This window comes from Aptenodytes patagonicus, chromosome 3, assembly GCF_965638725.1.
Source record: "Aptenodytes patagonicus chromosome 3, bAptPat1.pri.cur, whole genome shotgun sequence".
Taxonomy (NCBI): Eukaryota; Metazoa; Chordata; class Aves; order Sphenisciformes; family Spheniscidae; genus Aptenodytes; species Aptenodytes patagonicus.
The window spans coordinates 79,167,800-79,193,274 of record NC_134951.1 but is presented as its reverse complement, the minus strand read 5'-3'; the positions used below and the strand labels follow the sequence as shown (position 1 = coordinate 79,193,274).

The following is a 25,475-nucleotide window of genomic DNA, read 5'->3' as shown; positions in this document are numbered from 1 at the left end:
CATGAACATAAGAGTATTTGTACGTCCCTGTGATCTCATTCCTTCCTCTTCTAACCCCCAAGAGGTAGCCTGTGTCTTGCAGGACAAGAGGGAAGAGAATGAAGAGAGGACAAAATGAGGTAGAGGGAATTTAAGAAGGAGTGTGATGCATAGAGGTATAGACAACATGGGTGAAAAGTGTAAAACCAATTAAAATAATTCATCCTATGCATTAATTCTGTTCCTCTTGGAAGTTACCAACTGTTTTACCATGAAATTCAGTAATGACATCCTACTTGTACATATAACTATTCTTTGGTGATACAGTTAATGTGACTATGACATTTTCTTACATAGGACCACCTACACAGAACTTCATTCTGCATCCTCTCTGAATTTAAGCCTGTCTTTAACAGCATAAAAACCAAACCAAAGCTACTATATAAATCTTTCAATTTGGATTCATCGTGTATAAAAGCAGCTTGATTTTTTTTTTGTTTTGGAACAACTTATTTAAAAATGGGACTGTGTATATGCAGATTTAATTTGAGGACATAATGAATGTTGATTGTCATATTGAGACATAAATAAATCCCTATAATAATACTCCCTTAGACTTACTCATAGATTACTCAACCTATTTTATGAATAAGTATGAATTAATTAACGAGAAGATTGAGTCTGAATTGTATAGCTTTTCCGTGATAGTTATGTAATGTTTGTCTTTCTTACCCCTGTTTGTGCTGACTTCATTACAGTCACTCCCATTGGTGTAAGAATGACTTCTATGGTCTCTCTCAGCAGCTAGTAATACCATCATTATCAAGAAAACATGGTTTATATTCCAGGATTCTGACAAATAATATTGTCAATGATAATGCCCAGCAGTTGGAATTTAATTTGTTTTCTTGAGCCTATGTTCTTTTTATGTGTATGCTGCATTAGACAAAAGGGAAAGAGCGGAGGAGGTCTGGGATCAGATTCATGCTGAGTTTGCTTACTTCCTAAGGAGAGATTTTTAAATGCTTGGTATCATATGACTGTATGCTCATTATCAGGAGATAAATTAACCGTGTTTAAACCAGGTCTTCTATGAAACAAGTAGAATAGGAAATACATGGGAATTCACTAGAAATGGCAGATGAAATCTGGCCAGGCAGAATGTGGAAGCCAGTTAAGCAATTTAGCTCTGAGATTTCTCTTTAATAGGCTTGTCATACAAAAAGGCCTATGACAAGTCTATACCAGAACACTTCCAGGTCACCACTGCATGTCTCGATATAACAGAATACTTAATACCCCTCACATTTTTATAATATTACAGATCTATATTTCCAGGATTTTTTTTCATGCACAGTTCTCCAAGTTCCACCTCTTCCTCTCTTCCCCTTCCCCATAAGGGGAGGAAGTCATCATCCTAGGGTATAGGTGGTGAAGGGAAAAGTTTAGAAGGAAATATTGGTGTGTCAGAGAAAAGAAAAAGGAAAGATAGATTAATGGAAATCAGAGAAGAGAAAAAAAAATAAAAAGCACAGAAAGAGAAGTATTTCAGCGAGTAATTCAACTGCCAGATACACAGTTGATACTTGTTAATTGGTAGTGCTGACATACACTATTCCTATCCACCCCACTCATTGTGTCCTTGACTTCTGCACTCCTTTGTGCTCAGTTGTGCTCTTGTTTTCAAATACAGTTTCATTTTGATATGCCATTTCATGAAGCATCTGAAAAGCTCATAGATATTGAATCCTCACTGGAATAATGTTGAAAACACACACTGTAGATAAATGTTTGGAATTTATTATTAGTGACACACATATCATTCATTCTGATGTTCTTATTCTGAAATGATGCTATTTTATTTATTGACTTTTACCTTATATATGTCTTCCACCTATATATTGCTGAAGAGATGCTGAGGAGATGGCCAACAGCAACAGAGCAGTTGTCATCCTGAACTCTCAAGGAGATCTGGAACCCAGGAGCAGGGCTCCTGATTAGAAGGACCCTCTGTCTCCGTTCACTGACTAGAGAAGGAGCCTCAGAAAACTGCCTGCTGTGCCTAAACTTGTCTTTATAAACACTTTTCTTATTTGTATTTAACAGTAAGACCCAGGTCAACTAATCCACTAAGGTTATTTAATGCTACCTGATGCCTGTGGCATCAATATACATTCAGTAAACTTCAAAAACTGCTTAGCTAGTTGCAAACAAAGATCTAGATGTTCAGACCTCTTGAGTTTATTAAATGGCATTGGAAATCTCTCTACAAGAGGCTTTTGAGATAAAGCCATTAATTCTCGAGCTTGTAGGAGCAAAGCAGCATGAAAACAGCCTTTCTCACAGGAAAAATGTTTCGGAACATTTTCAAACCTCACTAAGGCTTCAGTTCCAAAAATGGAAAGGGGCTGGATCATAAAATTTTGTACAAGCCTTTAGTAAAAACAGAGGACACAAGAGAAGGTTGTTATAGGCTTTTTTTTCCCAGTCTTAGTATTTTCTGCACCTAAAGATTTTTCCTTAGTGAGCTGATACATATAAGATCTGAGAGTAAGGTGGGGAAAAAAGAACATCTTTGTCTTATTTTTTGGACTTTTTGCACATACTCTCACAAACCAGACTATTTTCAAAAAGTAATGCTCTCGCTTTCCAGTGCATTCTGTCTTAATTAAAAAAAAAAAAAAAAAATCCTTCCTCCACCTTTGACATTGTTTTTTTCCTAGTCTTCATTTGTGAAAATATTCTCCCACAGCAATATAATGGATACCTACAAAGGATGGTCCTGGCTTTGTGAAGCTGGGTGCCTTTATCTTCCCATATAGTCAAGGATAGCAAGTCCTCCAGCAAACGACATAGAGCACCAAAATTAGACTTGTGCTTTGAACTAGCCTCTGGAGAAAAGAAGCTCTTACCATCAACCACAGAGAAAGACTAAAAAGGCTAATCTTCCATATGTAAAGTTATGAACATATTAAATTAGAAACATATTTGTTAACACTCTCTTTCACATTCAATTAAATAGTAAGAAGAGGAGATTGTAAGCTTGCGATTGTGAGGACAGCTCTAGGTCTTGGCTGATAGACAGGATCAGCTGGAGAAATCACCCTGTTTCCATCCACCCAACTGCAAGGGATACTTTCAATTATGGAAGTGATTAAAGGGTCCCTCTTACCAGAGTCCTCACTCTTTCTAAATTGGTACCTTGTCATCTGAGTAAGCAAACAACTATTTTTATGGCAGAGTGACAAACAGGAATATCTTTTGATTGCAGTAATGACTCTACTTGGAAATGAACTTCATTTCTACTTGCCATCTCTCCTTAAATCTCCACTTAGTCTTGAGGAGATTTTTCTTTAGAATTGGATTGATTTCTGTTAGGCTATCTGCCAGATAGTAATGCTTGAGATTTGGCATCTTCGTTCCTCAGCTGTTCCCTGAAGTACAGTGCTTATAATTTAGTAACTCTAAATTTCCTGTTAGCATTTTATAAAAGGGAACATAAATGTTCTGGTGGTGTTTTGGAGGATGTTCCCAAGGTTTTTAGACATATATTGCCAAGCAGACTGGCAATGGTCAGTGTAGCCTTTCTTCTGATCAGCATCTGAGGCAGAAGAAATTATATGCCCTTTATTGTCTGTTGAACAATTACTGGTGCTTTCAAATGGGAAATAATCTTTCTTTTAGTCCATATTCCTCTTGATGACTGCAATTGCTTTGGAGAGGGATTGTCTCACACAATATCACAAGCTTAATTTTATGGCGTTTAACTCAGTGAGACATCTCTCTAGATCAGTCCTTACACTTTACCAAACACATATATAAAATAAATGTAATTATCCCCCTTTTGTGATAAGTCAGGAGCAAAAGTCAATCCTCTGTTCACCGAGGCTGTAAAAAGTGATGCAGAAAAATGATTTGCAATAAAAACATTTGACAAGGTACTTTTCCTTTGTATTTCAAGATAAGGATATTTTTCTTCAGCTGCTACTGTTGGGATCTTTTTACAGAAATGTATTACTCTGTTAAAAACCATCATCCAGTTTCCAATCTAAGTGTATTTATAGCCAGCTTATAGCCACTGCTTTTATGGGAAAATGAACGTTGACTTTTTTTTTTTTTTTTTTTTTTCTGCCTGACATTTACCTGTGTCATGTCATATCACATATCCTGCACAAATTGCCAATCTTTCTATCTACTTGCCAGGACTCTGTGTTGATATTCATGGAATCATAGAATCATAGAATCGCTAAGGTTGGAAAAGACCTTTAAGATCATCAAGTCCAACCACTAACCTAGCACTGCCAAGTCCACCACTAAACCATGTCCCTAAGCACCACATCTACATGTCTTTTAAATACCTCCAGGGATGGTGACTCAACTGCTTCCCTGGGCAGCCTGTTCCAGTGCTTGATAACGCTTTTGGTGAAGAAATTTTCCTAATATCCAATCTAAACCTCTCCTGGCACAACTTGAGGCCATTTCCTCTCATCCTATCGCTTGTTACTTGGGAGAAGAGACCGACACCCACCTCGCTACAACCTCCTTTCAGGTAGTTGTGGAGAGCGATATACAAGCACTTTGGTCATTTCTCCTTGACCCCACCCAAATTACTAGTCTTACTTGGTGGAGTCCTAATGTACCTTGTTATAGATATTTCTTTCTAAATTCACATGTAGGACAACTTTTAGAATAGCATTTTTCTCAGGAATTGTAAGAGACTTTACCTTTAGAATATGCTTTTGCAGTTCTGTTGAGCCATTTCAGTGAGACAGTACAGGAAGCAGGTCGTGAGATAGATAAAAGAAAAAATAAACAGGATGGGATATGTGATAACTGTAATGTAATATGAAGGGAGAAAGACAGAACAGCGTAACACACAGCGTGAGATCATATAACCGAGTGACTAGTAGGTGAGGAAGATTCATGCTTGCTGCTCTGCACTATTGCCTGTAAACCTTGCTCACCAGCACAGTGCAACAAATTAGATGGCACCCTTGTCTTTGTTTTTTGCCAGCTAGAGTTTTTAATTATACATTTTATAACATACATTATTATCCTATTTGCAGACATTATAACTTCTTATTGTCTTGTAAGACATATTTGTTATTCCAGTGTGAAGGTTGATGTTGAAGTAGCTTCTTTCTTTGTTTCCTTGGTGACTGTGCCTGCTGTCTGATCATACCACAAAATGCAGACTTGCAAGCAGGATGAGCAACTTGTGTGTAATATTTGAACCTCTTTGTTATAAGTGGTCTGCTGCTAAAGAGGAGACAGAGATTCTGATAAATCCGCATTATAGGGTCAAACTTTTCTAATTAGCTGTGTGTTGATTTGGAAACTTGTTAAGGATACACATTAGCAATTTGCATTCAAAAGGTAGCAAATAGGACACCCTGTTTGATAAGAATATCAATAATCAGAGTGTCTGTTCTTTGGGTGTTTTCAAGGAAAGAATTACAAATCAAATCATATTAGTGCTCTTCATCTTGTTTAAGTCTCTTTCATTAGCAAGTAGATAAAGAAACATGCATTGTGATAACAGGGTAATATGTTATAGTTCCATAACCCAATTAAGCTGCAACGATTACATGGAAATGAATCTATAAAGTATTCAGATTATATCATCTCAATGTTGTTTACATTTGATTTTTAATTTCTTTTGTTCATTGTATACCATTAACATCTTTGACATAGTAAGAGGACTTGTTTTTGTTTTTTCCTAGTAGAATGCTGTATTGGCAAAGCAATAGATTTTTTTGTGTCACCTGCTCCTACTACTGTTTACTCACTAGTGGAGGAGTGCAAATGAGTCATGAAAACAAAAATCGCGTAAAATTGCCTTTATGTTACTAGACTCACCCAGTGTCTATGAACCACAAAGAAAATGAAAACTTCCACATAGGGCCAAGTCAGAAATGTTGATTGTTATTGACAAAAGTTTTGTGGTATGCATTCAGCAGGATCAGAAGCATCTATTCCTGCAGTTTCCAAAACCTGAACGGATACCGGAAAATCGTGAGTTTGTATTAAAGTTATTAAAGTTGAATTTGATTTAATTTCAATGCTAGGAAAGAGCTAGTTATTTGAGGAAATGTGTAACAGTCTAAACCAAGAACATACGAGTAGTATAAATTGTGTTATTTGGGTTAGTGATATCACCTTTGCTGTACTGGTGCCTCCACTTTTATAGTATCTAGAGTTGCAGGGGAAAATGTTATCTTTTTATAGTGTGATATGAAAATTTTAATGCCTAATATATTCTGTGAAAGACTGTAGTATGTTTTACTACTTTGATCTTTTCAGTGTTCAGTATTTTGATTGACTGGGCATTTTGCTTCTTCCCCACAGGTTTCTGAGACTGTAAACAGGGGAAAAATTAGAGTAGCCAGTCAGTCAAATTATGGAATGTTGAAAAGGTCAAAGCCATACAGAACTGTACTTAACTTATAGAATATATAATGCATTAAAATTCTGATAGCTCGTTCTTGTGCCATGGATTGCAACAAGAGAGAAAAATGCTGCAGTTTGCATCTATACCTATGATGGTAATTATAATGAGAATGGAAAATGGTACAAACATAGCCCACTGTCATTCTGACAGCCTTTTAAATTTTACTACAAACGCCTTTTAAAAAAGTGTTCTGCATGTAGAGCTAGAAATATACTTGTAAGTTTATTGAAACTGAGGTGTCATACATGCCCAAACTGTAACTTTCTTTCTTTATAATCAAAGAGAGACTGACTGTAAAACCAAAGTGACAGAACAAAAGCAGAAAATTGCTATCTCTCATTTTATAGAGCTTTGCATAATGTAATGGACACAAAGATGTGATCATGATTATAGAAATGAAATTCAGGAAAAATGTCTGTTCTGATAGTTTGGTACAGTACCTTTAAGAAAAACTGATGTTCCGGGGAAGAGAAAAATATGTCCAAAATACTGCATATATTTGCCTTTGTAATGCAGATATTATTTTCCAAAGTAGTGGCAAGGGAAATGACTGGTGGAAACACTTTATTTAAGAATTAAATTTAAAATTCTAATTTCATCGTTCTTTTCTTACCAGAAAGAATGAGACTGTTTTCCTATTTGAAAACTAACTAGTTCCTTTTAAAATCCACCTACACTACTTTTTTTCTTCTAGTTTCTTTGTAAGTGTGAATAGTATGACTCTCTAATGTCTCCATGTGGGCCTGAACTGCAAGGGAAACATCAGGACACAGAGTTAAACTCTGCCAAGCATGTTAAGTATTTTAAAACTATTTCTTAAACTTTTAGAAACTTGCAAATTCAAGTGCCAGTGTAGCCAGCTCAAGGACAATACTTCATCAGAACCCAAAGCAGTTAGATACCAATTGGCTTCCCACTTATTAATTACAAATTCCCAAGCACATGTATTTTACTTCCACATTCTCTCTTAAGACAGTTCAAGTCAAGTGGGAAAAGTAGAGAGGGATGGGAAAAGTAAGAGATGAGGGAAAGGAGAAGGGTTAAGGGGATTTCTAGCCATATCAGGTAGTCTTTTATACCAGTTCTTCTGCCTTGTCGCGAGATTTACTTTTTGCAAGGTAGCAAAAGTTGATGTTTCACCACCTTTGTGGCGATTTCTGTTATTACACTGCAAATGCTTCTGGACTAAAGAGGTTAATGATATATTTGAATATTTTTTTTATGCTGTAGTATCACTTGATGGAGTGTATACTGATTGAAAAGAAGTAACTGACATGTCCTGGTTCAGATCTTGTTAATTAAGGTACAGACAGGTTTTCCACATCATTTGCTTCTCTACCAATTTCAATTACATTACTACCCCAGACTGATGTATTTATGTCAAATGCTGATGTTTATGTTGGCTGGCTAAATCTGTGAGTTGTGTGAATGTTAGGGACAAAATCTTGTGTTCATTAAAAGTTTATACACCCAGTAGAGCCATGGGTTGGAGAAGGACATCTCAGTAGGCATTGTATTTGTGATGTCCTTTTGCGTGGCCTGGCTTTTTATTAGAAGTATATAGTGTCATTATCTCAGATTAGGAAATAGGAATATATAGGAACATTTGCCTAGTGTCGGCCCAGCTAAATTGACAACTGTTGTCTCTTAAGTAAGATGTACATGACTTTTCCTATTCCCTCTTAAAATATGTATTGATACTATGAGAATAAAAATTTGGTACAACAGGAACATTTTCGCCATGTGGGGGTTTGTGAACTGCCTCCTACTGACTGTTCAAACACGTCCTGTTGTATTTCCATTTTAGTAATCACCTTTTAGCATTACCTTACTAAAGGAATTTTAATAACAACAATTCCTGTCCATTCCCTGCCTCCCCTCTCCTTGGAGAATTAACACGACAGTTGTTGCAACTGCATTGTTTATGCACCTCTAACAGAATGGGGTGTCTTCTCAGGTGGCTGAGGGGCATTACTGTAAAAAATGATGAATATGCATATGAATATGAAACCTTTAAAGACTCACAGCCTTACATGCAGAGTTGGAGACTATAGTCTGAAAGAACTTTAAGAGGTCCCTGTCCACCCACCTTCCCAAAGGCAAGTCAGTCATGCCATGCCATGCCTAAAAGGTAGTAATCAGGTTTGTTCTCCAAAAAATTCCGGTGACATAGGTTTCACCTCTTCTCCAGTGTTTATCTGTCCTTTACATCAACAAGCTTCCCGGAACAGATGAACTGAATCTCTTTTTTACTATGATTCATTTGCATTGTTCCTCTGTTGGCTGTGGTCATGGAGAACACTATCTTCTTGCCTCCCTGCAGTGCCTTTATCTGTATTTGAAAGCTCTTACCTTCCTTTTCTTCAGTCTTCTCTTGTCTAGACAAAAACAAAACCAAGCAAAAGCCAAATAGACAAATAACCATTTGTTGCTTCCTACACTACCTCAGTCTGCTGTCTTGGACTGCATTACACAAAACAACATAGGCCATTTGAGTCAATCTTATCCAGGCTAAGTAGACTCGAAGAACTACTTTGCATGCTCTGTGCATGACATTTCTCTTCACATAAGCTTATTCCATATTAACTTTTTCTGGCTGCAGCATGATATCAGATATGGTAGAATTGGTCTTCACAAATACAGAACGTCTACAACTCCATGACTAAAATCATGAGGCACTGTGGATACTCAAATACTCTCAATATTGGTTCATTTTATTTAAATTTTCAAATGAACTTAAAAAATTCAGGCCAGAGAAAATCATGAGTAACTCTGCTGACTGCTAATAAAAGTGGAGGATTAGGTAGCATGAAGGCAAATGAAATTCAACATGCCAAATACAACGTTATACATACTGGAAGTAGGCTGAATCATACATGCAGCAGGGTTCTGAATAGTTTGTTGGTGTTTAACATTAATATGCAGCAAGTAAAGATATTTTAAACCTAGGTATAGCTGTGTTAGAAAAAAATATGTAGATAAACTTGCTTGCTAATTGGTGATTCTTTTAGCTTTATTAGTTTCTTTCTCTTTCAGTCTCTTAAAACATCAGATTCATCTGGTTTTTTAACTCAAATTTTAAATATAGAAGTATTCTCAGCAGTCTTTCAGGAATCACAGACAAGAACATAATTTAACATCTTTCCTTCACAATAATATGGAGGTATGACAAAAGCCAGTTTACTGTACTTAAATATTATTCTCAACTGAAAGAACAAGTTTTACAGTAGAGAGATGACTGAATATGTTGGGCTGATGAGTTAGCTACACTGAAATTAGAAAAATATATAATATGTGCAAAAGACCTCCACTGGTTTGAATTCTCTGTAATTCTTCTTACAGCAGAAGGCAACAGATTTTCAGTGGTGGAAAAAGATACAGATTTAGTGTATTCTTTAAAATCATGTGTATCAGAGGGAAAAAGGCAGAAGAAACTAACCAATAGGGTGAGAACTAATAGTATTCAGACAAAGAACCTGGGAATTTAGAAAATACAAATAATATCCAAATTGGTAAACTAGGATGCAGTTCCAAATGATATTCATGGAAGTATTTGAAAGAAAAATTAATATAACTCCTGAGATATGTCTTGCGGCTAGTTTCTATCTGGGGGGCAATAATGTCCTCTAATCCAACCACAATGAAGGTTCTGTTCCAATACCTCTCTGATTGTACAGACCTACATTTTTAATGCTAGAATGAAATGCGCTGTTTACTAACATGCCTCAATGTTGCTGTTTGTAGCGGTCAGTGTCATGGGACCTTCATAGTATTGGCTTCGGGGCTGATGGGTAAACAGTGGATTTTTGCAAAGTTAGGCATATAGTCTTAGCAGATTTATGCTATACTCTTCATGTGTCGGTCACCTTGTGCTGTAAATGTAATGAGATTTTTCTGTAAAACTAGTCAGAATTATTTATGTAATCTGTTTACTGCATATTATTCTAGAGAGCATAATAGCTGGTTTCATTTTTTCATGATGCCAAAAGTATTAGATAAAATGTACAGAATATCAAAATTCCCAGTAGAAGAAACCAGAAAAAACAATCTTTGAACGTTAGTGGCCTACCTCTTAAGATGTTTGTAATTTCTACAAATCAGTCTTTTTTTCCCCTTTCATTTTAATATTAAGTATAAAGTGGTCACTTTACATTCAACTTTGCTTTTATGATACAAAGGGCTTGTTTAAAACAATGATGATTTGAAGAGACCTTCACTATTAAATATCAAAGTACAATATAATATATTAATCCTGCCTGCAGATGCAATAGCACAAGGGGCAAATTCCTTTAGATCACATTTTCTAAGGTCTTCTTCAATGTATTGAATGCTTACAGGTTGAATTGTTTAGCCTTCCTTCCTAAGCTTAGTTAGATTAACCCTAGATTAACCCCCTCAAAGAATATTAGAATAGCTGCAACTAATTGATTGTAAAGTTATTACTGATATATACTGCAAAAATATTATACAATAAATATAATTAATGTCAATGTTATTGCATGTTTGGATGTAATTTTCCCTTAATGTTTCACTGAACTGTTTTACATGTCTGTGCAATTATGAACTTAATAGTCTGTTATCACACTATCTTATTTAGTTAATTTTGGTACTTTTTAATAGAAGGGAATAGCCTCTTCTGAGACAGATAAAATGTTATGCCCACTGTCGCTTGAAAATTAAGCAATTTTACTGCATCCTGGTGATTTTAACTTAGAAATTATTTTCCTTGTTCCTAGTATGCAGGTAAAACTGATTATCAATATTCCATATCAAAAGTTAATCCCAATGCTAAAAAACAACGATGCAGTGTGAAAATTTCTTCAGTGATAAGAAAGCAGGAGTTTGTGGTTCCAGAAAGAAGCTGAGAGTTTTTATCCCCAGGAGCAGTGGTGGAACTTCTCAAGTGATAATAGATATGAACATTTCAGAGGAGATAGCAAGATAGCTGATGATAAAGCAAATAATTGTGAACAATACAGAATGATCCAGAGGGATTTAGATGAGTGAAGTGTCTTGGCCAGCATATGGTAAATGCAATTAAATTTAGTGTATGTAATGCTGAAGCTTATAAACAAAGAGGGAAAATACCATGAAACCAAAATATTCTGAACTCTTCCTTCAGAGAGCATTCTGTATCTCTTCAAAGAAGAGAGAGAACGCTGAGGCCTGATGCACTGATGCAGCTCCTGTCCTGCTGCAAATGCTTGCTCTGTCTTTCTGGACATCTCTCCTAGCACCCTCTCATGCTAATAATGCTGTCACTGGGTCTTTTATAATGAATAATTTCAGGGAGTCTCTGCAATGCAACTAAGAGTTCTGTGGCTGCCATTGGAAAGCAAGTGGGCATGTGAAGCACCTTCCAGATGATAATCCCTGCCTCTGAATCTAGGGTTCCCCTTTACTGGAGACAGTCTGGCCCTCCCAGCTCATTTTGTCATAGAATCATAGAATCATAGAATGGTTTGGGTTGGAAGGGATGTTAAAGATCATCTAGTCCAACCCCTCTGCCATGGGCAGGGACACCTTCCACTAGATCAGGTTGCTCAGAGCCCCGTCCAACCTGGCCTTGAACACCTCCAGGGATGGGGCATCCACAGCTTCTCTGGGCAACCTGTTCCAGTGCCTCACCACCCTCATAGTGAAGAATTTCTTCCTTATACCTAATCTAAATCCACCCTCTTTCATTTTAAAACCGTACCCCTCATCCCATCACTACACTCCCTGATAAAGAGTCCCTCTCCATCTTTCCTGTAGGCCCCCTTTATGTCACCTTGAAGTTCTGTGACTAAGAGGAAAGAGGACTTGAAGCTCACACATTGTTAATAACATATTCCCTCATTTCTTGGACATGAAACTGTTGTCTTGGAAAAGAAGAATGTAGGTAAAGACAGACCAGCAACAGATGTAAAGTCTATATGCAGCGTGGAAATTTTAGAGAGGCTGAGTCTATTCCTACAAAACTGTTTTGCCATTAATAGAAGGTAATATACAGAAACAAATGAAAGTTCTGGTCCTGCTGGGCCCTTTCACTGTGCTATAGACGTGTTTGGAGTAACCAAACAATATAGTTCATAAAACAAGTGGGAGGACACTGGTCGTTCGCTGTAGCAAATGAGCCTGAGCTGCAAAAGTGATACTGACACCTAAATTTCTATTTCGGTTTAGTCAGAATTTTAAAGAACACTTTTCAGTCAGATAACATTGGCATTAAAATCCAGGTGTTGCTTTGTCTCTTAGGTACCGTGTCCTATGTGACACATTGAAAATACTATAAACTGGAGTTCTCTGTTGATATTGTTATGCATACAGATTATGTACAACATATTGTAAGGTTTTCCACGTTCGCCAGGACACCTCTGTTCTGATCTGGAAAAAGGGACTGGCTGCCTCCCACTGTCTTGTAATCCTTGGCCTTCCCCAACACTGACAGGGGGAGATCAAGTATGAGACACTTTGCAGGTAGCGGTTTGGCTAGGCATGGTCTCATTTCATTTGGACTGAGAGCTGGTCCATGTCTTACAGATTTTAGTGAGACTAATTTGTTCCCAGCAAAGAGTGTATTCAGATGATTTATGTGGAGGTGAAGAGTACGGTGTCTCATTACTTACACCTTCAGCCAGCAAGTCTTTGTCAAAGAAGATATCATATTAGCATGCAGGTCCTGAGGTCTGTTATAATTCTACTTTATTTTTACAGATTTATCAGTTTGTTTATTTAAAGATGTATATACTGGTAAATATGTATGGCTTTTGTGTTTGTTGTGATTACTATACTCATATTGGTAAACCATGGACTGCAAGCAGTAACCACCAGCTTCTTCATTTGGCCTTAATAAACTGACTGATTTATTAAGTGTATCATGGAGAAACCTAATAAAATTCAAAGGATTTTTGGCCTTAAAGGGCATTTTATGGAAAGTGACCTAAGTTTAAAGAATGACATTATATTTGTAGGAAGATAACTCCAAGAGAAATACATTTGATTATTTTTTTCTGTTTCAACTGAATCAGGAGACAGAGAGAGACTGGTTAGAAAATTAACACCTGAGAGTTTCAATTTGGGTAGCTTTACATAAATAGCTTGGGTTGCCTTCCATGAGGAGGCTCAGTACTGTGAACACAGAGACAAGCGGTATGAACAATGCTTTGTGAAACCGAAGTATTAAGAACAGCAAAAAGTTCTATTTTAACGAAGGGCTGGAGGAGTTATGCCATGGGGGAAGATGATGGAGAGCAAGGAGAGTATAATCGCTTGGAGAAACTGGCGTCATCTCTCCTTTCCTTGAAATCTCCTGTATTTCTTTTGTCAGTGTATAGGCTTGACACTGTGCCTAGGAATTATTCCTTCCATTTCTCTTCCTCTGTCTTCCGCAAAATGGCCTGGGTTCCATTTTACCAGCTCACATATCATTTAAGAGACAAAGACAGCAACATTTTATAAATTGACAGCTATGACAGTAAAGTAAACTGATGTCAAATGTTACATGAAAATGTCAATTTTTTCCATACATAATTTAGGTCTCCTGACACACGAATGTCTGGCAGTTTTTAAACTGGAATACTGGTGCATATATGCAGCTAATTTTTGTATTCTCAACACCTTCATTGTACCAATAGCAACAGCATCAATATCCTCAATACTGAAGCTATTTAGGAGGTACTTTAATGTGCCTATGGATAATATAGTAAAGTTCACTGCATTTTGAGACAATAAATTTCTAAAAAATTAATAAAAGTTAAAAATCAGAGATGTGATTATAGCTTTCTCAAATTTGTTTGCTGTCTCAGTCAAAGAGAGATTTGTTGTTGTTGACTGGAATTTTCACAGGCATTTTACAGTGCTTGGGCATGAATCAAAGGAATATTGAGGAACCTAACGGTACATTCAAGTCAATGATTATTTAGGAGCCTAAATAGGAGTTAGATATCTTAAGGCTTCACTGGATCTATGTGATGCCTCTGCTTGGATTTCAATGGCTGTCTACCCTGTTTATTCCCATTTAAGAATTCTAGACCTATTTAGGTAAAAAAGAAGTTTAGATTCTGTGACCATGAATCTGACATTGTTACAGTATCAATTGGTTGCAGCAGCTCAGTTTTGTGTCCTTTCCTTGATCCAGCCAAGGACGTGCTCTAGCCCTGCTGCAAATCTCATCCTGGAGAGGCACGTCCATCATTTTTTGCCTGAGAGAGAAATGCTGGCGTATTTATTACAGGGTGTTTTCTCAGGAAACTGATCAGTAATTGAGATGTAACTACGAGGGTTGAAACAAGTTTTTAAAATGCTTCTTAAAAATATTCTCATTACTTTATTCTACCAAGTTAACGTATAGATCTATAAGTCAGATCAATTGACAGACAAATGTTATCTTTCAGAAACAACAAGGTTTAGGAAAGGATTTGAACCTGAAAAATCAAACTAAGGTCTAATCCTACTGCCATGATCTATATAAATGATTGCAAGCGGTAATAGAAAATCCTTTCTATATTGTGCTGATATCAGGTACAATGTATGTGCAAACTAAGTTGCAAATACTGCATGCCTGCCAACTATAATGGTTGATAGCAGGATAGATTTTCTCATGCTAAAACATTCTGCTTGTTCAGTATGGATGCATGTATTCAATATACCTGATTTTCTAAACTAGAAGAGAATCAATGAAAAATTTTATGTTAAAAAGAATTTATATTACATTTTTGACTGGTTTGATTACAAAATAGGTGGATATTAGTATAAGGCATCCTCAGAATGACAACAAACACAGTTACAAAAATCTCAGCTTCAGTTTCACCCATGTTGTATCCTCAGTATACTGAGTTGCAATATTCGACACTTTTCCTTCTTTCATCATTTCAGTCTTGTTATCTTTGACAAAATTATGTATTTCTGAAGTTTTGCAAGTGAAACCTAATCAGTTGTCTCAGTGTATGACAAGCTATTGTAACAAAACATGCTAAGGACGTTTTTTTTACCCACCGAGATCTGTTCAATCTTTGAAATGCTTGGATGTGAACTGCAACATAATAATAATACCAACTTACTGCATGGTATTTTGCTTTATTGTAGAGTGCTTTGTAAATCCCAAAGTTTCTGACAAGGAAAACTAGTACTTTTCTTCACATTTTGCCAGTGAGGGAAACTGATATGCAGAGGAGTCAAGATATGTGTTCATGGCCAGGGGCAGCAGCAGCAGCAATAGGGGCTGAACTGCTGAGAGAGAGTTCAGTAGCTTGCTTGTTAGTCCTTATCTGCTCTGGGTGGCTTGAAGAGCACTGCTGACCTAGCACTGGGCTGTTGGAGGTTTCCTTATGACGGCACCTAGATCACAGAAGTTTTTGTAAGCTTTGTCGCCCATTCTGCTAGATACACGCTTTTGTCATACTGCTATTTTCACTATTTCCCAGCAAGTTTTTTGTTCAGGCCCCATTCATTTGAACACATGAAACATCATATGTTTCCTCTGCTTCTGCATAGCTTGCTTTCCCACTGATTCTTTTAGCAAAAGTAATTTCAGTGAAATTCCTTCCACTATATGGGAAATTCCTTTGATTTGTTTATTCAGTACTTACCAGGTGTACTGGGTTTGGCTGGGATAGAGTTAATTTTCTCATCACACCCATGACACCAAGCTATGTTAAGATTTACTTTCATCCAATACCTTGATTTTCCTTTCTTTCCCTCCAGGAAATGGCTGGGCTGAACATACATATTTCAGTTTTGCAAGGGTGTGATCTCTGATTGTTGATGTTCCTTGTGGCATAGGTTGTTCTAGTAGTCCACAATGTGGTAATCTGATCTACGCATACACAGTACTGCTCTCACAGTACTGTGAAAACACAGCTGCCATCAGCCATAATAACCACTTCTTTGCATTCAGAAGGTGCTTCTGCAGCATGCACAGGCATTTGTTGATGCTGCTGGTCTTCATACCTAAGTCGGAAAGGATGAGCATTAGACCACAAGCTTCACTAAAAGAGAAAAAAAATCTCCCACCAGAATATAGTGCCTACCAAAACAGAAACAAAAGCTTAATTCTACAGTATTCCTTTCCTTTCAGTGTAAATAGATTTTGTTGAGTGGAGCTGATACAGGGACTGTCCCGGCTAATAAAAGTTATTGGAGGATATTGATTTGAACTTAAATGTCCTGGGGAAGTCTTGCCAGTAAATGTTCATCTTTAAAGTACAATGGACATTTACAGAGCATTTTAATAATATTTGCCTATATCTAGTGTAGACCTGCAACTGAAAAACCTTGTGTAGACATCAGAAAGAATCTGATAATACTTTGATGTGAACTGGAGGTATTTTGTATTTGTGTACTGGACTGCTGTTGGATACACGTTCACAGAAAGCCGACTGAACGGGAATTGGAAGAAAGTTCATAGAACTTAAACAATAATAAATATGGTTTTAGTTGTTGGCTATGGTTTTCAAACCTATATGTGAATGTTTGAACTTGTCTCCTCTTGGTCCTGCCATGAAGCATTCGAAGAGAGGTGGCCATGGAAAGCAGTTACCTCTTGGATTCTACCCTCTGTTCTGCTTCCTGGCGTGTTATGGTTCAAATGCAAGAAACTTCCGTTGTATTGAGGCGAAGTACCATGTGCCACTGCTTTCCAGTTTACTCCCTTTCAAGTTGTTGTTTTGGTGAGGAGGGTGGGGTGATGGAAGCAGAAAATAGGGAAGAAATTAAACCAACAGAACAAGAGAAATATTCCCTCCTACGAACACTAAGGCAGTTAGAAGTACATGAATATATGACACCCAGAAAGGAAAGAGTTGACTTTATGGACATCCAGGTAAAATGCTTTTGTGTATCAGAAAAGCTGTTATGAAGCTGTTACATTAATAGGTGCCAGAATACCATCTCTTGTATCTCAGTTTTTAGGAGAAGTCTTTCTGATGTTTTTTGTTTGTCCATCATCACAGTATTTTGTTTCCTTTTCCACTTTAAAAAGCATACCATTCATTTTTTATACTGCTGATGGCTGCTTTTTAGTTACTTAATCTTTTTATTATCACCAGGGCACAGTCTCTCTGTAACATTCATTAGGAACACTTGACTCCCAGAGGTAGTTGAGTACTATAAGATGCAGACTGCCCGCAAGCTGCTTCTTTCTGAGTTGTGCCCATGTGATAGAAGATAGTAAAGCTTTAAGTTTCATTCTCAGAGTTGACACTGAGAGCACTCTGGCAAAACGATTAGCCTTTGAGGTGACCATTTGCTATGCATTGCACACTAACTGGGTCAATCAGATTTTACTTTACTACTAAGTTTCAAAAACTTAATAACATTAGAGGTCCAGAACAACACAAAAACCACTGGCTTAGCTCATTCTCTATGTTAATTCTAACAAAGTTAATCTGATTTGTACAAATGCATAACTAGTATAACAAAAAAATCTGACCTTTATCTAAATTCTTCTGCATGCACACTTAGAATTGCCTCTAAAGAGCAAATTCTCCAGTTGTTATTTTTACTAAGGACATGTCCACAATTAACTTTTCAAGTATAATTTCTGTTTTAAAAGACTAACTTGCTTATACCACTATAAGCCAATTGTTTGGGGTTAATAGTAATTTTAGTTGAAGCAAAGATTTTTAAAAAAACAAAACAAAACAAAACAAAAAAACCACATGGTGTTCCTTTTATTGAGATATGAAGCTATAATATACAGTAACTGCCCAAAGTTGCCAGTTAATGTAATGCCCATCATTCATTCTGATGTCATTTTTTCTTCATTTCCCCTTATAGCAGGGAAGAGTATTTTTAAGGTATATAATTTGTGACATCTGATATGTCTAAGCTCTGCATACCTTGTTTTCAAGGTGGACCAACTGACTCAAAGTGAAGGGAGAAGAAAATACTTTTGCTGTAGGCTAATATTTTAAATCAGACATTTGAGCAAACAGGACATCTTTTTTGGGCAGGAGGGGGTTCTGAGATGTCTTTTACTTGCAAGGTATTTCTCCTGGTTTAAACTTCTCATCTCATCTTGGAATGCTGGGTCTATAGCTCTTTAAACTCTTTTGTTACGATAGCTACTAAGACTTTATCTTTAATAAGATATTCAAGATGAAGCAAAGAAAATCTAATATGGTTAGCTGAAATCAGGGACATTACAGCTATCTTTATATTTAACTCTTTCTTTACATCTTATTAAACTTTTTGTAAGAGAATTTAGTGTTTATTAACAAGGCTCAGCTAACATCAGTGGAGATAGGGGAGTCATTTGTCCATGGTGTAGATACATTGCTGTTATCCATGTACTGCTATCTGGAACTAATGTTCTTTCAAAAAAACCAAATACTCTTCAAAAGAATGGAGACAGTGACTCTATCCCTGCTCTCTCCTGAAAAGGCTATTATTCATCAGCATTATTCATTTGTCATTTGCCATGACTTTGGGGAAGAAGCTGCACATCAATACAATTTGACTCTAATTACTCCAAATAGTCCACAACTGCATCCAGACCAAAATCTGATGCAGAAGAATTGTTTAGCTAATATTGCAGTGCACATGGTTAATCTGAACAGCCCTGAACTCCCACTAGTTGAATGAATAAAAAGAAAATCCCTTTTTCTGGGCATTAAAATACAAGTTTCCACTCTGTCTTTTGAGACTGATTTATACTAAGCTGCAGGTTGACATTTTAGTTAGGTCTAGAATTCTTTAGCAGACCCATTTAATGCTGCTTTTATTCTGAGCAGTTTAAGAAGGACACCAAGAGAATAAAGGGGAAGTTCTAGGACTCTTATCTAATATTACCTTTCTACAGAGCCCCAACTAAGAAACACTTATGTGAATATCAACATGAACTGTAATAATACTAAATATCTGTTCCTGAATTTTAAGTTTCTCATGAAAACATAAAAAATTGTATTCCTGAAAAAATATCATCCTGTAGAAACGTTAACCAAACTCCCCAAAATTCATGGAGAGGTAGATACATATTAACTGAGAGATAACCTTATAATGCTGTGGACTAGCTGTTCTCTAGCTCGAAACAGCTCTAAATGACCTCCTGTAAAGCCATTATTTTATGTTAATAAATTACCAGAAGGACCAGAAGAATTAGCAGTAATTTATTAAATTGAGATTAAATAAAGGATGAACTTAATTTACCATTATGAATTAAAGCAGAGCTCAAGGCCATAGAGTCTTGACAAACAGGAGAAAGGATGATGGATGCAGGCAGATAGAATCTATTTTAAAATGGCTCTTTCTCTGGTTTTGAGTTGTGAGCAGTTTTCTTCCTAAGGAAATGTTAGGAGAGCAGAATGATTTTTTTTATTTAGTGCAATTTTCTTATTTTGGTAGTTGAAATATTGCCTACCGTATTTTTAAATTGATTGTGCAGTAACAAAGAGCTTGAAACAATCAAAACCCAAAAAGTTTGTTTTAAATATTGCCTTCTGTTATGTGTTGTATCCCGGTGAGTCAAAAGATGATATATTGGTCTGGACAGCAAAAGAATACATAGGGTAATAGGTTCAAGGAAAATCACAACTGTGTTTCACAACGTGGGGCACCAAAAAGGACTGTCGTGGTTTAATCTCAGTTGGCAACTAAGCACCACGCAGCCGCTCGCTCACTCCCCCCCGGTGGGATGGGGGAGAGAATCGGAAGGGTAAAAGTGAGAAAACTCCTGGGTTGAGATAAAGACAGTTTAATAGGAAAAGCAAAAGCCGCGCATGCAAGCAAAGCAAAACCAGGAATTCATTCACTACTTCCCACCGGCAGGCAGGTGTTCAGCCATCTCCAGGAAAGCAGGGCTACATCACGTGTAACGGTTACTTGGGAAGACAAACACCATCACTCCAAACATCCCCCCCCCTTCCTTCTTCTTCCCCCAGCTTTATATACTGAGCATGACGTCACATGGTATGGAACGTCCCTTTGGCCAGTTTGGGTCAGCTGTCCTGGCTGTGCCCCCTCCCAGCTTCTTGGGCACCTCCAGCCTTCTCAGTTGGTAGAGCATGGGAAACTAAAAAGTCCTTGGCTAGTGTAAGCACTGCTGAGCAACAACTAAAACATTGGTGCGTTATCAACTTTGTTCTCATCCTAAATCCAAAACACGGTACCAGCTACTAGAAAGGAAATTAACTCTGTCCCTGCCGAAACCAGGACAACGGCAAGCATCTTCTTTTCTGTGCGCTTAAATGTCAAAACTCCAATGCCATGCACTACTGACTAGAGAGAATCAGGGTTGCAAGTGCTTTCTGAAGAGGAGTCAACAACCAGAGTGCAGTGAAAACATCATTTTTGGCATGTGAGGAGCCCACACTAAATCAAGTTTTTATGAGGCATTTCCTTTACATTTAGTAATTGAGTTATGCAATAGATACCTGCAGAGGACTTCAGACAAAGTAAGAGGAGTTCTGTAGTCATTTGACTGACATCCAGCAAAAGTGTCATGTCTCAGAAACCCCACGGAGAGGTAAGACCCACAAAATCTCTGTAGCAGGGGTCTCATTTGGGGGACTTGGAAGGGGGAATAGGTTATTCTTGTTGATGTGTATGTCCTTATGTAACTCACGAGTTTGTTCTGTGTGTTAGTGACCAAATTTTTGCCCCTGGGCTGACTTCCTTGTTAGTAAGGGCCAAAGATGCTGGTCAGATTTATTCACTCCACTGGTTTTGGTAGGTTTTGGAACTCAGTTCTTTGTGGTAATTAGTCTTTATGCAGTTCTTTCATCAACTCCCCTCTTTAACAAATAAATATAACAGATTTCTCAATATGGCTGGTATATACATCTCATCAATATATGGTCCTTTTTACATGCAGAAAAAATTCAATATGCGTGATATTACTCTTGCTTTGATTTCAATAGTCTTTGACATAGTGAATCCTTAACAAGTTGCAATAGGTTATGGCAAGTGGGTAATTTAATTTTCTGAGCAGTCAGAAATGGAAAGGAGGAAGCAGCTGTAGCTTCAATGCCAAAAAAAATGGCATTGAAGATGGCACTGGTGCAGGTCCTTGAAGTGACTACACCTTGTAGCACTGTTTAGCTAGTCTACACAAGTGTTCTGCAAATGGGGTAAGATTACTGGCTATCATGCTAGTCAATTTGTCTTTCTGACACTGTTTATTCCCTTGTTCTCTTGTTTTGCTGTGTTTTGGGGTTTTTTAAATTAGATTGCAAGCCCTATAGGACATAGACTATCTTTTTATTCAGTGTTTGTACAGCATGAATCACTTGGTCTGTAGCTAGGTGTTATGCTGATGGTAGTAGTAATAATCTCAATAACAATAATACAATAAGTAATTGTTAGCAATGATCAGTTAATGTTTGGCAAAGAAAAAAAGACTCTTCAGCTTTTGGTTTTTATGGCTAGAGCAGCTGACCGAATATGTTTGATAGCACTAGTATAGTTGTGGTCCTTGGATGGCAATTTTGTCTGTAGATTTTGAAGTGCCTTATAAATGCTGATACTACCAATTTGCAATTAAGGATATTGAAATCCAAAGAGACTAAAAGGAAAGGTCATTCAGCAAGTCAGAGCTAGGGTGAGGAATAGGTCTCCCAGTGTCTTGACTGTGAGGTTTTTTGTCCCATCTTCTACATCTTGTTGTAATTACATGGAACCTAGCAGGTGCCTCATTATTCTCATCTTCTAGGGAACTCTGCAGGGCAAGTGATATTTTATTATGTAGGAATGGGAAACCTTTGTCCATTTTGTCCCTTTAACTACTTCTGTTCTTGACAAGGATTCAGCACAAATCTGGAAAAGGTTCAGCTTCATGGATAAACTCACATGACAGATCAGATTTAGATTAGCAAGATACCCCATGATGCACCTTAATGTTCAACTCCATAAATATTTACCTTTCTGCTGATGTGAGATCTAATGTCATATAACCTACATATAAGTGAACTGAAACTATGGAATATTGCATATGTCATATGATTGAATAATACATTCACTTTTCTCAGAGTATTCTAATTCAGTTTATGTTCATGCTCCACCCATCCTAATGTGTGACACTAACATAACTGGGTTCAGAGTTTTGCAAAGAAAGAAAGAGAGAAGGTACGTACAGAAGTGCAGACACTGACTGATTTCCAAGTCAACTTTAAAATATCACCTATGAGAGTATTACCATAAGTGGTACTAGGAAGTCTCAGCTATTCTTGATTGCCTGTTTAGCAATGGCAAAACATGGCTTGTTCTATACTTCATGGCTAAAACAACAGTGTGGTGGATTGGCCCAACAGCAACTAAGCCCTCAGCCACTCACTCCCTCCACCCCAGCAGGACAGGAGACAGAATAGGAAAAGCAAATGCAAGAAAACTCATGGATTGAGATAAAGACAGTTAAGCAAAGCAAAATAAAGAATTTACTCACTACCTCCCATCAGCAGGCAGATGTTTAGCCATTTCCTGGAAAGCAGGGCCTCATCACACAAACCAGTTACTTAAAACCAAAAATACCATTAATATGCCCATTTCCTCCTCCTTTCCCCTGAGCTTTTATTGCTGAGCACGGCATCATATGGTATGAATTATCCCTTTGGTCAATTCAGGTCAGCTGTCCTGGTTGTGTGCAGACTGGGAAAAGGAGAAAACCTTGATGCCATGCAAGCACTGCTCAGCAAAAGCCGAAAGACTGGTGCGTTTTACTCACAAATCCAAAACACAGCACCATATGGGCTGCTCTGAAGAAAATTAGCTCCATACCAGCCAGACACTTTAAAAGAACATCTACATCCCAGTACAAACACTTTAAAATCCCAGTACAAGCACTTAAAAATAATGTCTATGTTTGATAGCACTACAGTCGCAAAAGAACCTCTTTCTTTTAAATGAAAAGGTAGATTTATAGTTTTGCAGTCTCTCTTTTTATTAATATTACTGTTACAGATGTGCTTTATGCATACATTAAGCAAAATCATATCATACTGTGTTTTTAATGGAAAATAAAAGAGGAAATCTATTTCTTAAATATATTTCCACGTTACTGGAATCTGATGCATGCTCTTGACTATTACGGGTAATTTGCTGAAGAGCCATATATTGCATGGTAGCTTTGATTTTTGCTTCAGGACATAACGTTGCACTACAAACTGTGCTGAAAGAGTCCATGGCAGAGATTTCATATTAAATATAAAGGATTATGCCTTGTAACTAATGTAGACATCTGAATCAAAGCTTGAAATGTTAATTATACTTTACCAGATGCACATTTAAGTGTCAGACCCGTGTTTGTTCATTTGTATAGGCCTTTATTATCTCTTCATGAGCATTTTCTCATCCACCATTTTCCCTGAGGAGGTACTGGAAATACTGATTCCTAGTACCTGACTGTGCAGGTTTGGAAGTTCTTATTCCAATCCTACTGAGGTGTCTGAAGATTGGTTGTTGGTATGTTGGCAACAGCATTAAAGAACCATCACACACAGTTTGGCACAGTTGGAAGTCCACATGAGGGTAAAAAATTGAGTGAACATGAAACCTGACTGGCCATTTTGCTTTAGAAAAGATGGCATTGTTAGGTCAGATGTGAAGCGGATCTGCACTGGTGGAATAACTTTGCATTGCTTCCACTTGAACTGTTCCTAGCTGGTGCATATGTAAAGGACTCGAGGCTTCCGTGCTGCCATTTCTTCACCCATCATGAGCACCACAGTGGTAATAAAAGCTTAAGTAAACAATGAGGGGGAAAAAGCAAGACCTTATTGAATTGATTTTATTTCAGTGAGCTGCAGCGCATATTAAATTTCTTAGATGCCTGAAAATATTAGGATCTTTATTGCTCAATTAAATTATGCTTTTTGCATGCTAACTCTGCTTTAAAAAAAAAGGGTACCAAAAGGCTAAAAGCACAAGACAGAAAATAGGCTCAAAATATACAAAATTTGCAAGAGACATTTCCATGATAAAATGTGCTTAACACTCGAGTAAATAAACAAAACTGATTTGTTTGCTGAGGTTGAAAGATTAAAAGCATTAAGCAAGCCCCTCATCTAGAAGTTAATATCTGTTCCTGGAAACGATAAAAAAGATGCCTGCATCAGCATTTCAAACATTTAAAAACCTTCAATATTTATACTGATTTAACGAAAAACCTATTTGCTGTTGGCACTTCTTTTATCATCCTACTCCCTACTCCTCCCACACCGATATTCAGTGTTATAAACTGAAGTTATTAGTTCTCAAGGGAGGGGTGGATTTAATTGCCTCGATTGTCATTTTGGCTTTCATTGTCATCTCTATTCACTTCCTTTTCTTTCCAAATATTCATTGGTTTTGTTCACTGCTAACAGATGATTGGTAAAACTCTTCAGAACTAATTGATAAAATGGTGTTTGCTGTAACAAATAGAAAACAACAACAGCTGTTAGTTAACTCACATTAGTTAATCTGCAGTATTCTCACTAATACAAAAAAACTGAAATAATTCTGTAGGCCTTAATGTTTAGAAAAGATTTTCAAGTTTTAACAAGTAGACCAGTCATGGACCAGTTGAAAGTATTAAACCACTGTAAATTCCTTTTTTATCAAAAAAATTCCAAAAAAACAACAAAGTAACAAAATAATTAGTAAACATGAGCTTTCCAATCCTTTGAAATGAGTTTTTAACTTTTAATTTCAAACTTATGATCTTATTGCTTTATTGGACTTTCTAAGACTATGTCTGAATCATGTTGCAGGTTTTGTGTGAGTCCATGTTATATGTTCTACATAATTTGTGGAAGGAGTGCATGGTTAGTTACCTTATGATTAATGTATTTTTAATTTGCATTGTTTCATCCAGATCCATTTTTGGTTTTTTTAGTAAGCATTTGTCATTTGCATCAGGAATTCTATGGTGCTCTGCCTCTGTGCTGCATGCCTCATGAGATTTTATGCTATGCTTTGTGGTCTAACTGCCAAAAGTCAGTATAATCCTGGGGCTTGAGTGTTAAATTTAACAATTCTTATAATTTATTTTCTTCCATCCCATCATCTTTTTTTTTTTTTTTTTTTGTAAGCCAAGTCTATTTTCAAAGTACTCTTAGACAGTAAGGAAAAACATCAAGTGCTATGCTTTTCA

The 25,475-nt window shown here is 36.9% G+C and overlaps 1 protein-coding gene across 1 annotated transcript in view; it reads left to right on the top strand.

The window, feature by feature from the left end:
• PRKN (parkin RBR E3 ubiquitin protein ligase) overlaps positions 1-25,475 on the top strand; it is an 807,172-nt gene that overhangs the window by 588,940 nt on the left and 192,757 nt on the right. The gene's annotated exons all lie outside the window — the stretch shown is intronic.